Source organism: Streptopelia decaocto (genome assembly GCF_964273445.1).
Source record: "Streptopelia decaocto genome assembly, chromosome: Z".
NCBI lineage: Eukaryota > Metazoa > Chordata > Aves > Columbiformes > Columbidae > Streptopelia > Streptopelia decaocto.
In genome coordinates this window covers 79,628,151-79,640,805 of record NC_138657.1, presented here as the reverse complement: position 1 = coordinate 79,640,805, position 12,655 = coordinate 79,628,151, and positions in this window count along the sequence as shown.

Here is a 12,655-nt window from a genome sequence, read left to right as displayed (position 1 = left end):
TCAGGACTTTCACAGCTGGGTGTTGGTGTAACTTTTTTTTCTGTGCAATCACTGATGAAGCCTGTGGTTGAAAAACAAGCCTCAGGCAACAGAGACAGGCTTCCCAGGAGAGGAGCAAGACTCGATCCTACTATAGCTCTGAGAAGAGCAGAGTTTATCTTGCCAGGAAACAGTGGCAGGTAGTGCCGAGATCTGTGAGCTGGTGGAAATCCAAGTGACGCCACATGGAGAGGACCATGGACTAACCCAGGGGATGTCAGCTCGGTGAAATTCCTTAGGGACCTGAGCCAGGTTGTGCTGTGTATCGGTGCTGTGACCTCCTCACATCCTTGGTTCCCAAGCCAGGTCAAGCTTGGGCTTGTCTCTGCTGCTGGTGGAGATGGGTGAGAGCTCCACAAGGTCGACCAGAGAGTTGAACAAATGTTCACTACCTGACTGCTGTCTGAGAGTGGAGAAAGTACTTTAGAATTAGCTGCCATGTATTTTCATGAGTTATCTAGTGGAATAGCAAAGAACATCCACTTTGGCAGAAAAGGATCTGGGAAAAACATGATTTGTAGTGGGCAACAAATGAAATCCTCTTTTGGATGAGGAGTGTGGTGCATCTGAGGATGTAAGTGATGTCAGAAGTGAGGAAGGCCTGTTGAGCTGTGGGTTGGGAAGGGCTGTGGTTGCTCTGGAGAACATCAACCCTCCAGGCTGGACATGCCTTGCAAAAGAGATTCATACATATACGCCAACATAAACCCTGTATTTTCTTTTTGTAGTTAAACTTTGCAAATGATAACATTAATTTAGGAACAATAATCCCCTTCTAGACAAGTTCACTTGTCTTTTCTTTTCCAGCTTCAGAAGTCTGAGAGTCCAATGGGAGGAGAAACCACAGCTATTAGCAATGCTGAGGTTAGTACTGATGTGAGGGGAAAATATCTTCATAATGTGCTCAGGCTTTGAGGTTTGTATAGTGTGTGAAATTAAAATGGGCGAAGAGCCAGGGCTGAGAAATAACTGAGGTTTGGTAGAACAGGAAAAGTGGTAGAGCTGAAAAACAAAGTAGCTGATGCTCCGCTTCAGCAGTGATATGTGGTCACCAAAGCACCCTGACCAGTTATCTGAACGCTCTTGATTATGTATCAGCTAGTTAAAGGTCATAAAACTGGTTTTCCTTTTGTTTCAGCACTAACACAGGAGCAGGCTTAATGGAAGTTGAGCTGAGCACAACTCTAGTTTTGCATCTCTTTTTACTGTCAAAGCTAAGACTTAGCTTAGTCCCTTGAGGAGCAACTTGAGCTCAAGACTGAAGAACTGAAATAACTTGTTCTGCAGCCTGGTACTGGATGGAAGAGACTATTACCTGACCCACAAGGAGAAGCAGTCTTACAAATAAATAGTAATAAAAATCCCACAAGCCTGTGAGAAGAGGTTTGCTGTAATATCTACATGAATTTTGATTTCAGAGAAGAGTTTTGCTTGTTCTTTAATGAGAGCGCTTGGACAATCCCTGCAAGTATTCAAGTACTCCTCAGCAAATAGCACATCTCATCCTGTGAAGCAAAAGTGTTTTGTTTTGGGAGTTTTTGGTGGTATTTCTTTTGTTAGGGACTGAGCAGAAAGTCTGACTTAAGCTTTGCAAGACTTCTTTGTCTCCTGATTTCATTCTAAAAACACTTAAATCCAAAATCAGTGGGTTTTTGCATGACAAACAGCAGCCATGCCTGTCAAATGTGAAGAAAACACTGTGTTCTTCTGAGGAAGGATATTAAAGAGGACTTTTCGTTTCCTAAATGCTTATTTCCACCGGAAGTACTGTTAGAAGGAGGAAGGAAAAAACAGCTTCAAAGTTATCTACTTCAAAACGGGGGGAAATAGGAAAGGAATTAGCATGCAGGTAACAATCTAAATATTTTAGTTGTTTGGATTTAAGAGTACTGGGTTGAAACCTGCCTGGCTGATGGACCGAAGTCTCACTGAACTTCAGCTTGAAGAGGCTTTAATTCAAGTGCAGGGCACTTGATCACAGATCTGTATTATTTTTAGCTTGTCATGTCAACAGACCCTTGTTTTGTGCAGCTTCGTTTGGCTGACACACAGTATGGCAAAGATGTCCTGTCTACAGTGAAGACATCAGAAAACAGGTCAACCATCAGTTGAGTTATTGATTTGGTTTGATGTAATGAACTTAGTACATCTGAGAAGGCAGTTCTGGTCTTGGTGCCACCCCAAGGGCACAAACTAAAGCTCAGCAGTTCCATTTCTCTCATACCTTTCAGAAGGTGCTTCCTCAGGACCTTATTTCTGGTCATCTAGTTGAAATCAAGGGGAACTACCAGTAAGCTTTACTGTGGTAATACCATAATTACATGATAATGACCAGAATTTGTTTTCTCTCTGAGTTCTGCCTTCTGTTAGTAGAGCTGTGGCCAGTTTACATGTGAGTGGATGCTGTATGGAGTCAAAACCCTTGAGCCTTGTCTTTGTTAGGGAGCCAAAAGGTGACTGTAAAGTTCTGGAGATCTGTTTGTACCCAGTGCTTCCCCCGGACATGCTCTGAGAGCTTAATGAGCAGAAAGAACAATTTATTAATATCGTGACATTGGGGAGGTTGAGCAGGATTTTGGGAAATTGAATCTCTGACCTAGGGTAAGCAAGGGTGCTTCTCCTCCTGCCTTCCACCAACACCCCGTGTCTGGTGCTGTCAAAAGATCTGGGTACATTTAGAAGGCCTAATTGTGCTGTTAATTAGCACTGCAGTAGGTAGCACCGGCCACACTAATTGCTACCATCGGGTCTGTTATGTCCAACTGGGTGGCTGACAAAATACAGATAGATGGCGATGGATTAACTGACTTTTTGACCACGGTTCAGATGCTGGCTCGAGGAGCTCCAATCTGCTTGCGGAAGCTACTGGTGGGCCATATTTGCTAAGACCTTGTCAAAAGCCAGCTTAATGACTTAGCTAGGTGTTGAAATGCATTTGTATTTCTTAAATATTAGGCCCAATTGGCATCTAGTTAAAAAAAAACTCTAGCTGGATTAAAACATAAGGGGAGGAGGGAAGAATTGGTTGACTTCTTCCTGTGGTGTGGGATGTTTAAGTCGTTCCAGTTCAACCCAAAATTCATGCATTTTTGTGGTAATCTTGGCATGTCTGCACCCGTGGAGCTCTGACTATGATAATTTCCCCAGCTGCGATTGAGCTAATTCCCAAACTACTGATTTCTAAGATCTTTTGAGTTGTACAGGGGCTGTTGCTTCCCTTGATATTCATAAATGTCCTGTGCTGTAGCTGGTGTCTGTGAAACCTGGCCTTTGACTGAGCAGTCTGTGATCTTTTTTGTGTTCTTGTTATCTGTGTGTTTAAAAGATGTATAGACAAGGTTCTTAGGGACATGGTTTAATCCCAGAGTTAGGTTGTGGTTGGACTCAATGATCTTAAGGGTCTTTTCCAACTGAAATGATTCTATGATTCTGTGTGGTTAAGGCATTCTCAACTTTTACAAGCCAAGTCCCTTGGGGTCCGTTTCCCACAGAAAAGATCTAATGAAGTGTGAAGATTAAAAAGGGATGAAATGCTGATACTGAGTATGGTAAGAGGTAACGTGATCATAATTTCAGAAATAAATTTAAAAATAAAAAAAGGTAGTAAGTCTCCTCTGCCACTCTCCTTTAAAAGGTGCTTGCATGAGTTGTTCTATATAGCAGAGGCATCAGGTTCCCTCAACACGGGTGTCAAACCTCCGCAGTGATGGAGGAGGAGGGAAAATGATCTGATAGAGGTTGGTGTGGAGGAATGTCAAGGGAGCAGAGCTGGAGAATGACGTGAAGATGGAAAGCAGAGAACTACAGTCAGTAGGTTTTTCTGCCCTTGTTTTCCTGGAGACTTTGGGTGTTTTTTGTGTGTGTCAACCCAACGTACTTTCAAATAAGTTTGAGCTCGTGGGGAATTTCTTGGTCGCTTTTAACCTGGTGATGCAGTAGCAGAGTTGGCATTAAAACCTGCGTCTTCCTGCTTTTGAGCCTCAGATTGACTTCACTAAGCCACAGTATAGTAATGGTTTTAAACTGAAAGAGGGGAGATTCAGGCTGGACGTGAGGAAGGAATTGTTGGCCCTGAGGGTGGTGAGAGCCTGTCCCAGGTTGGGCAGAGAGGTGGTGGCTGAACCATCCCTGGAGACATCCCAGGCCAGGCTGGACGGGGCTCTGAGCAACCTGAGCTGGTGAAGATGTCCCTGCTCATGGCAGGGGGGGCACTGGGGGAGCTGGGAAGGTCCCTTCAACCCAAACCATTCTCTGCTTCCATTAATATTTTTTTGGACAGGGTACCACCGTTGGCGGGCAGCCCATAGCTCTGAGTCATGGAAACACTGAAAAGACTTGTGACTACAGAGATGTTTTGCTTTGTTTCCCCCTTCTTTTAGCTTGTGGGAGTGTTCTGGTTCCAGCCCAGTGACACCCACGAGGGTGGTTTTCTTGTCCTTAGTTCATGAGGCAGTGGTGGAGGTTCTATGACCAGACTGTAATTCAAGATGGGGATGGCCTTCTGACCAGCTGAAATAAGAAAGTATCTTCTTCAAAGAGGCAAAATAATGAGAAACAGGTGTTTGATATTTATGAAACTAGTCATGTATCAGTTGACTGACTATTTTTGTTCTTAGAAGTCTTGGAATTTGCAGATTTGACACTATTACAAGCTGCCCTTGCTTATTGAGAGGGTAAAGCACAAGGCCTGAGGACCCTTAGTGACCTTGATTCCTTGTGTAAGACAAGCTTGTTTGACCTTGGGCATCAACCCAAAGCCATCTAATAAACAACCTGCTCTTCTCACCTCCCAGAGAAGGTGGGTGAGAATGACCAGTGACACAGCTATCTCACAGCTAGCAGGGTTTTAAATAGAACCTGATGCTTGTGAGAGTGAAGAAGCTTGAAAGAACAAAAGCAAATAAGCACCTTCAGTGTTGCATTGAGAATAACTCAATCCTTTGAAATTTACTACTCTTAAAAAATAAAAAAGAGGGGTACCTTTGATTACAAATCTTTAAGGAACTTATTAATAAAATATCAATAAAGTCTTTGATGCACAGTGTTAGGTGATAATTTTTATCCCATCTACATAAAAGAGGTCACTGAATTTATTAGCTTTGGATTTATTTTTTTTTAAAGAGCCAGGCACTTCTGATGGAGTCAAAATGTTACATGGAAAAGTGTTGATTACATGGGAATGTTGAATAAAAGCAAAGCAGACAAGTTGGTCCCTTGGTCATCTTTCCAGCCAAGCAACCTCCCTGAGCTTATGTCACCCCATGTGTCTCCAGGTATTGAAAAATTCATTTATTTCTGACAAGTCTTCTTCTGAATATTTCTCACGTTCAATTTTCTATTCCCAAATAACATCAAAATCATCTGCCTTCCTTCACATAGGGTAGGCATTTGGTTCTAAACCTTCTCCAGCTGTTGTTATGTACAGCACGGTAACTTCTGTAAGGATGTGGGCATTTCTCTCTCTCAAAGCTGTTGTATGAATTCAGGCCACTTCTAAACCCCTTCACGGTTTTCACTCCTCCTAACAACAGGACTGTCTTGTCTTCCCAAAATTTGCTGTGCTGTTATTTAACTCCCCAGCCTCATTATCTTACAAGCCGGGGAAGCAACCTCTTGAGCTGTATGATGGGGAAGTGTCATTTTTCCCATATCATAGAGTAATTTTGTTTGGAAGAGACCCTCAAGTTCATCAAGTCCAACCATTAACCCAACCCTGGCACTAACCCATATCCCTAAAGAACCTCATTTATGTGTCTGTTGAACCCCTCCAGGGATGGTGATTAAATCACTTCCCTCTCAAGATGGTTTGTGCAAAACCTTGGGTCTCCCAAAGCCTAGGACAGCTAAAATCTGGAAAAAGGCCACAAAAAATGTGTTTTGAAGACATCCTACAGTGGTTTCAGGTAAGACCATGTGGTCTTAGGTAGGTGCCAAGCTTGATTAAAATAGTCTTTGTGAGCATGGAGTTTGTTAGAGAACCTTGTCAGGCATTGGAACAGGCTGTCCAGGGAAGTGGTGGAGTCACCATCCCTGGAGGTGTTTAAAAAACACGTATATGAGGTTTTTAGGGACATGATTTAGAGGTGGACTTGACAGCGTTAAGTTAACGGTTGGACTTGATGATCTTAAAGGTCCTTTCCAACCAAAACAATTCTATGATCTTGTGACTCTTTAGCAAGGTAACGTTAACTTCCTGTGGGCAAGGTTTCCACCATGTCAAACTTGATTCTGCAGTTGACATGCCAGCCAACCACCACAGTCAGATGGTGTCTATTACCTTTGGGCACATGGTCTTTGTTCTTCACATGAGGTTTCATACATAAGCTTTGCTTCAGGTGTTCCCAGATGGAGCTGCACTCTCTTTACTCTCCTGCCAGACTTTCCCACAACAACCTGGTCACCACTTGCGCTGTGGCAAGACTCGTTGGGTGGTGGGGAACAAAAAACCCATCTCTCCCCAGGTTAGTGTTAGTGAACACCATCTTTTCTGGTTGGAGTAGCTCATACAGGCAACTTGGGGAGCTTGGTTTTAGCCCTGGTAGATGCAGAAATTTCACATTCATGCCCTAAAGGTCCAGGCTGTTTTAAAAAGTGTTCATGCAAAGTTTTCTGGTCTGTCAACCGCCGTGTGCTCTATCAAAAAGATTTCCTCCGTCAGGCGGTCCCAATTTCCCTGTGGCTTTGGTGTAAAGACAATGTGATTTGCTTGTCTCAGCAGCTCCACTCCTGCTCATCCTTGAACGCTCTAGGAGATGAATTGAGTGGAGTTTTGCTTCTCCACACCCCCCCCGCTCCAAGGTAGGACATCTGTTTTGAAATTATTTTGAGGGCATGTGATGCGGAGTTAGCCAAATGTAAGTAAACCCCGCCAGCTTATTTCCCATGTGACCAGGAAACATTGATGCTTCTGCTTTTGAGCAGGTTTGTGCCCAGGGTCTTTCTCAGGTGGTTCAGATTGCACGGCTGAACTCTCCTGGAGTTGGTCTCCCAAGCTTCGCTATTTCTTTGTGAAAATCTGAAGAAGACAGAATGGTGCTCTGATGATTCTGGCCAGTGAAGCAGTTTGGAGGCAGCCTTCATGTTGAGGTCCCTGAAACCCATCTGGGACAATTCCTGACCACCTGAGCCAGAGGTCTGCCCACTTGATTCATTCCGAATCTAAAACACTGTTCCTCACAGCTGGGGTGTCCTACAGGTCTCCTTGCTTGCTAACTCCATCTCCAACTCCATAGTACCAGGGGTCAGAGACAGGGAAGGGAGGTCTCCTAGAACAAATTTTCCCTTCACTCTGTTACAGCTCCTGACTATTCTGGGATACCTGGTGGAATCAGCACCCTGGGTTTCCCCTTTGAATCACAGAATCACAGAATATAAGGGATGGGGAGGAACCTCAAAAAATTATCTAGTCCAACCCCCCAGTCCTTTGGCTCTTTTAAGATCCGTTTTGTCCCCACGCCTAGTTGAGGGTTGGACACTTGGTTCTTTCAAAGAATCACCGAATGGTTTGGGTTGAAGGGACGTTCCCAGCTCCCCCAGTGCCCCCCCTGCCATGAGCAGGGACATCTTCACCAGCTCAGGTTGCTCAGAGCCCCGTCCAGCCTGGCCTGGGATGTCTCCAGGGATGGTTCAGCCACCACCTCTCTGCCCAACCTGGGACAGGCTCTCACCACCCTCAGTGTAGATAAAGGAAACCTGAATCTTCATGGCTGACACAGCTCAGGTCTCAAAGGAGGAGTGTTCCTTCAGAGTCTACTTGCATTTCTCTCTAAGACTGTGTCTAATTCAGCCAAGAGATTAATGTTGTTTACTTCTCCAAGCCTCGCACCTAAAAGGAGCTCTCACACCCTTCATGTCAGGGAAGTTCTGCTATTCGAAGGTCTTGCTGGTGGGTCATGGGAAACTGTTGCTTCAAGGTAAGAATTTGGCAATTCCAAGCAAAGACAAGGAGGGTGTGCTGAGTCTTGCGGCCATATTGCTGAGGTGCCTCCACCACCAGGCTCAGCTGCCAGGTCTTCTCATTCAAACTGAAGAATCTGAGATGCTTCCTTCTAGAGCTACAAAGATGCTGAGGGGTCTGGAGCATCTTTTTCTTGAGGAAAGGCTGAGAGAGTTGGGGCTGTTCTGTCTGGAGAAGGATGAGAGGAGATCTCATCAATGCTGATCAATATCTCCAGGGTGGGAGTCGAAAGGATGGACCAGACTCTGTTCAGTGGTGCCCAGCGACAGGATGAGGGGGAACGGGCACAGACTGAAGCACAGGAGGTTCCATCTGAACATGAGGAGAAACTTCTTCTCAGGGTAACAGAACACTGGACCAGGCTGCCCAGAGAGGTTGTGGAGTCTCCTTCTCTGAGACATTCAAACCCGCCTGCACACGATCCTGTGTGACCTGCTCTGGTGACCCTGCTTGAGCTGGTGGGTTGGACTGGATGATCTCCAGAGGTCCCTTCCACCCCAGCCGCTCTGGGATTAAGTGATCCTCTCACCTGCATCACGAATCATCTTCCATATCTTCTCCAAGCAGTGTTCCATCTCTGAAGCCTAGAGGCTAAACGTGTTGTTGGGCTGAGCAGCTTTGGGGTTGGAACTGTGGAGCATTGACCCTCTCCTCTTTTAATTAACAATGTAAGGAAATTGCTGGGATTAGTTGGGGGTTTTCACCTGGAGATAAGATCCCATGTGGGTGAAACAAGGGTACAGTTGTGATGGACCTTCATCTATCCCCATTATGGGTGGTTCTGCTGCTGGTCCAGGCTCTGCAGAAGTTACACTACCATGTCCCTGTCTGCAGAGCTTGTGATGCAAATCCTTCTCACAGCCTGTGAATAAATACATAAAATATTGCCAAGTGCATCGTTTTCTCATGGAACCACGTGAGGAAATTCAGCTCAACAGTAACAGAGGGGTAAAAAAAACAGCGAATGGTTTGTGAAAACACTTTCAAATTACAAAGTACTAAAGGCCACCAGACACCCCAGGAATTTACAGAGATGATGCACACCAAAACGAACTCAATGAAAAGTATCTGGGTCGTGTTTGGCTATTTTATTGTGATTATGGCCAACTGTGTTGGGAATTTAAATCCTGTTTAATGGGGAGAAAAAGTTGTGGTAGCCTCAAGCCGTGAAAATTCAGATTTTTAAATTTTTGTTTTATTTTTAAAAAGAAAGCACACAGCAAAACTTGAAATGAAAAAGCTAATGAAACCCATACCCTGCAGAGAGTTTGCACTGAAACATTATACACGTGAAAGAAAATATTCCTAAGTAAGCTAATACTCATTGAAAGAGAGAGACTTTCTATCATCGTATTTCGGGCAGTCAGGAAGATCAGGACATTTTGATGTCAAATGATATTTTTCATATGCGTCACTTAAAGCAATTCAGTCCAGATACCAAAAGGCCAGTTTCTCTTAGTTGCTGTGTTGGTTTTATGCTGCCTGTAAGGATCTGGCCTCCAGAATTTCTAGGGTTTGGGGTTTTTCTCTTTTTTCCCCACTTTTATTTTATTCCCCCTTTTTTCTCATCTTCATTTTTTTTCTTCCCTCTTCCCCCCCCCTCTTTCCACCCCCTTTCCCCCACTCTTTTCCCTTTTGTCCCTCTTTTTTTTTCCTTTTCTTTTTCTTCTTTTTCCTCTCTTTGTCTTCCTTTGTCCTCCTATTTCCTCTTCTTTCCTCTCTTCTTCCCCCTCTTTCCTCCTATTTCCCTTTTTCTAATTTTTTCTCTTCTCTTTTTTCTCTTCTTTCTTTTTATCTCTCTTTTATATTTTTCTCCTTGCTTCTCTTTCCCCCCTTTTTTTCCCTCTTTTCCCCCACCCATCCCTTTTCTCCCCCCTTTTTTCCTCCTTATTTCCCAGACAAATGTTAATCTAACAGGCAGGGCTTTCATTGCAAGTAACAGGATAAATATGTGAAGGTTTCCCAGGAAATTTACTTCCCTGAAAAAAAACCAAAAGAGATAAGATGAAGCCTTGAAATGCACGGATATTATCAGCGTAACCTTATAGATGGGATAAGCCATCAAATATTTTTCATTTTTAAATTCTTGTCAGCTGGGACAAAGTTGTGTCTGAGCTCCCCGTGGCCTCGAGAAGCCGTAACAGCCCGTACGTGTGTCAGGGAAAAACAATTAAAGGAACAGGTTTGCTCATCAACCTCCTGGAAAATATGAGGATATCAAAGCCGGCTGGATAATTAGCATAATTACATCAGAGCGAATGCAAAGGAGATCATCCGGGGGGATGTTGTGGGAGCTTGGCTTCCACGGGTGGTGTGTGTTGCACGACAGGCTAATAGACTGCTCGGGGGAACGGAGCAGTAAAATCTTGTTACGAATTTGTTTATCAAGAGCGCAGAGATAGGAAGGAACAATGATGGCAGTTAACCGGCTGAATTATTGCTTTTTTAACCTTGCTTTCTGCTGATAGTCTTTTGTCAATGCCTGAGCATCCCGTTTACTTCAGGGGCAAAGGAAAAATATGAGCTGACAAAGGACTTTCAGGCCACGAGGACTTTGAATACCAGGAAAGTAGGAGCCGATTTCTTTATTTCTCCTCTTTATTTCTCCTTTTCTTTTATTTCTCCTCCTATTTGCTTTGCTGGTTGCCCAGCACATGCTGGAGTTTCAAGAAGTGCTGCGGGTTCCTGCACCAGGGCCACTTTCCTCCCTCCTCTTTGCACCAAAATGGGAAGAGAAGTGCTTAGTGACTCATGTATGATCAAAATCTGCTTGGGAAATTTAAGATACCTTCTTCAATATCCTGATTTCTTGCTTTGTACTTTTTTTCTGTCTAACCCAAAAACATCTCCTGTAGTTTTTTTCAGCCTGCAAAATCACACACATGCTGTTGTTAGTCCAGGCTCCCCGTGGCCTTTTGAATCCACTCACCAGTTTAGGTCGTGTATAACAGAGGGTGCTCAGCCTTGTAGGATCTTCTAGGGCCACACAGAAGGAAGATCCACACCAAGACGTGACGCCAAGTGAGCTTCGTGTTTCTATTCTGTTTGGCCCATCACTGTTGAACCACAATCTACTGGGAGTGAGGGAGCAGCCTGGCAAGAGATGTGGTTGGTGACAAAATACTCCTTGGGGATTTCCTCTGCGAAGGAGGGGGTTGAAATGCAATGGAAGGTCTGGGAATAAAGCACCAGAGGTGGATACTCAGGGGTGATGGAGAAATATCATATGTAGTGCTTGCTTTGTATAGCCCTGCGCAAGGTGAGTGAATGCGTTGCAATCGTTGTTGCTGGGTACTGTGCAAAAATAACACATTTGTCTGCAGAATCATAGAACAGTTTGGGTTGAAGGGACCTTCCCAGCTCCCCCAGTGCCCCCCCTGCCATGAGCAGGGACATCTTCACCAGCTCAGGTTGCTCAGAGCCCCGTCCAGCCTGGCCTGGGATGTCTCCAGGGATGGTTCAGCCACCACCTCTCTGCCCAACCTGGGACAGGCTCTCACCACCCTCAGGGACAACAATTTCTTCCTCATGTCCAGCCTGAATCTCCCTCCTTTAGTTTAAAACCATCACCCCTTGTCCTCTCACAACGGGCCCTGCTCAAAAGTCTGTCCCCATCTTTCTCACAGGCCCCTTTTAAGTCCGGAAAGGTGCAATAAGGTCTCCCCAAGCTTCTCTTCTCCAGCTGAACCCCCCAAGTCTCTCAGACTGTCCTCCCAGCAGAGCTGTTCCAGCCTCGGATCATTCCTGTGGCTCCTCTGGCCCCTCTCCAGCAGGTCCATGTGTGTCCTGTGCTGAGCACCCAGCGCTGGACCAGCACTGCAGGGGGTCTCACCAGAGCGGGGCAGAGGGGCAGAGTCACCTCCCTGACCTGCTGCCCACGCTCCTGGTGATGCAGCCCAAGACACAATTGGTTTCTGGGCTGCAAGCGCACATTGCCGGCTCATGTCCCATCTCTCATCCCCCAGCACCCCCAAGTCCTTCTCCTGGGGGCTGCTCTCCATCCCTTCACCCCCACCCTGTGCTGATACAGGGGGTTGCCGTGTTATAGGTAACACTTCATATCGTACTGCATCAGCACCAAACATCTTGGCAGCATTCTGGATTTCAGAAGCATCATCTTCTTCCATTGAAATACCAAAGTTTTTCTGCACAAGCATGTTATCTGTCCAAATTTCATTACTGAGACAGTACTCTGGGCTTTTGGTGATGCCGCTGTGATGTGGAAAACAGAGATTTGCAACTTTTAAATTAGCTACTCCTTTACATGTTAAGTGCAAACCAATTCAAAAAATGTTTACAAATGCTTCAGTTTGAAGCAATTCTCGGAAGTCTTGTGGCACGTCAGGAACAAGATGCATTTGTGGAATTACATAGTAGGGGTTCTTGTCTGGGGCGGAGGTGGTTGCTGGATGATTGTCTCAGCAAAGCTCCCTGGGAAATTAAGGTGTGTGTTGTTTTCCTATCTCTGCCAGTAACTTCCAATACATTCAGAACCAGCAAATCTCCCAAACTCTATGGTGCCCCATTGGACAAGAACCCTGCGCTGTGTTGTCTTGAGCATCCTGTGCCAGAGCCTGCTGACCCCTAAACCAACGAGTGCAGGAAATCTCCAGGCCCTGAGGCCGTGCCAAGGTGGATGCGGCTACTAAATCCCACCAG